This window comes from Hydra vulgaris, chromosome 04, assembly GCF_038396675.1.
Source record: "Hydra vulgaris chromosome 04, alternate assembly HydraT2T_AEP".
In the NCBI taxonomy this organism is placed as follows: domain Eukaryota; kingdom Metazoa; phylum Cnidaria; class Hydrozoa; order Anthoathecata; family Hydridae; genus Hydra; species Hydra vulgaris.
In genome coordinates, this window is record NC_088923.1 from 25682501 (window position 1) to 25685000 (window position 2500).

Below are 2500 nucleotides of genomic sequence, written 5' to 3' on the forward strand. Positions count from 1 at the left end.
ATATATATATATATATATATATATATATATATATATATATATATATATATATATATATATATACAGTTATTTATATTTATATATATATATATGTAAATAAAACGAATGTCTTTTTTTTAGATTATCTATTACAATGACTTCACAATCTTGGGCTTAAGATGTTTATTTTAAAAACGGATTGAAGCAGAGGCAGTTGCTCTATGTTGTTGGGTAGAAGATGGTTGGTTATTTTTGTCAACTGGTGTTCATGCAATGAAAGCTGCCTATAATAGTTTTCCAATTAGTTATTCATGGAACAAGCTTAGAGTTAAAAGAATTAAAGTTACTGGAGGTCATTAAATTTTACAGTACTCATTGCTATTTTAATTGTTTTATATGAATTAAAAAAGTTTTATATTATAGTTTATTAAAGTTTTATATTAGTGGTGAAGTACTATATCAAATAATCATCTAATAAATCTTATTTTTATTTTTGGATAAGTAAAATTTTGAATCTGTTTATTGTATTATGATTGCCTTAATTTATATCGTAATCTGTTTGCACTGGGTCTATATTTTAGTTTTTACATTTTTGTTTATATTGGTTTTACTAAATAATTACTTATAAGTATCTATTATTAGATAACGAAGTAGGCAAAGGATTTAATTTTACGACTACAGAGGATTTCAAAAAATAATGAAAGTAATTATGTTAGTGAATGATTATGTTTTTCTTTGCATTTAACTTTTTATATGGTGAAGAATAAATAAAACTTAATAATAACTATTAGTCATATCTGATTTTAATAATGCTGTTTAAATTTTTTTGACATGTTATAATTTGATTTTAGGTGTAAGTTTATTTTGTAAAGTTCTGGTGGATCAAAATAGAGGAATGATTTGGTTTTAACTGGTTTCCATCTTATGAACGAAGTACATTATATGATTTAAATTGATGATTTATAGTTACAACTAATCAATAAGTTTAATTTAGTTAATTTATGTATGGAATTGTGACTATTTTCAATTGTAAAATTTGACTTCCATAAAATGTATATATCTATATTTATATATATATATATATATATATATATATATATATATATATATATATATATATATATATATATATATATATATATATATATATATATATATATATATATATATATATATATATATATTTATATGTATATATGTATATATATGTATATATGTATATATATACATATATATATATATATATATATATATATATATATATATATATATATATATATATATATATATATAAATATATATTTATATATATATATATATATATATATATATATATATATATATATATATATATATATATATATATATATATATATATATATATATATATATATATATATGTATACATAGATATATATATATATATAAATATAAATATATATATATATATATATATATATATATATATATATATATATATATATATATATGTTTATATTTATATATATATATATATATATATATATATATATATGTATACATATATATATATATATACAGCATTAACATTGTTGATGAATTCAGAACTCTAACAATAAAAACAAAATTATTTACGTTGGAATCTACATAACTGCAAAAATTTTATGTTTTTTTAAAATTTGATTGTAAATAAGATAAAAAATATTTATAATTTTTTTTAAATCATTGTAAAAGTAACTTAAATGAAATGAGCTATCTTACAATTATTTTAGATTTCAAAATTGTCCATATATATTTTCAACAGGGTTAAGGTCTAGAATTTGTGGCGGCCACAAAATATTTTTGATGTTAATACTTTTAAGTAAATAGTTATTGACAAAGCATTATTTTTCATGATAAAAATGTAGATGTTTCTTACTTTCGTCACATTTATTTTAGACAGAAAAACTGTAAGTTAGCAAAGTTCATTTAATAGAGTTACTTTTGCATTGAGTTGAAAAGAGTTATAAATGTTTTTTTGTCTCTCTGGAATCAAATTTAAAAAAAAAACATAAAACTTTTGCACTTATATAGATTCTGACGTAAATAATTTTGTTTTATTGTTTGAGTTTCGATTTTATTATTAATGCTACTTAATTTTGCCTGTGACTATATATATATATATATATATATATATATATATATATATATATATATATATATATATATATATATATATATATATATATATATATATATATATATATATATATATATATATATATATATATATATATATATATATATATATATATATATATATATATATATATATATATATATATATATATATATATATATATATATATACAGTAAACTCCCGGTTATTCGAACCTCCAAGGGGTATAATAATTTATTTCGAATAACTGAATATGGTCTTTAAAATGACCTACTTTAAGTTTCTTTCAAATTTTAATAAAAGTAAAAAGTAAAAAAGAAAAAGACCCTTGGAATTTGATGCTACTTCAATTTTATCTTTGTAAAATAATAAATATTTCACAAT

At 16.9% G+C, this 2500-nt stretch overlaps 1 long non-coding RNA gene across 2 annotated transcripts in view; it reads left to right on the forward strand.

Annotated features, from left to right (window-relative positions):
• Positions 1–2500, forward strand: part of LOC136079042 (uncharacterized) — an 11243-nt gene that overhangs the window by 7580 nt on the left and 1163 nt on the right. Inside the window, exons 2-4 of one of the 2 annotated variants that reach the window (XR_010637892.1) lie at positions 121–331; positions 622–690; positions 831–912. This is a non-coding gene — a long non-coding RNA (uncharacterized LOC136079042). Of the gene's footprint in view, positions 1–120; positions 332–621; positions 691–830; positions 995–2500 lie in introns of those variants that run through there. The other variant, XR_010637891.1, reaches the window with a different exon arrangement.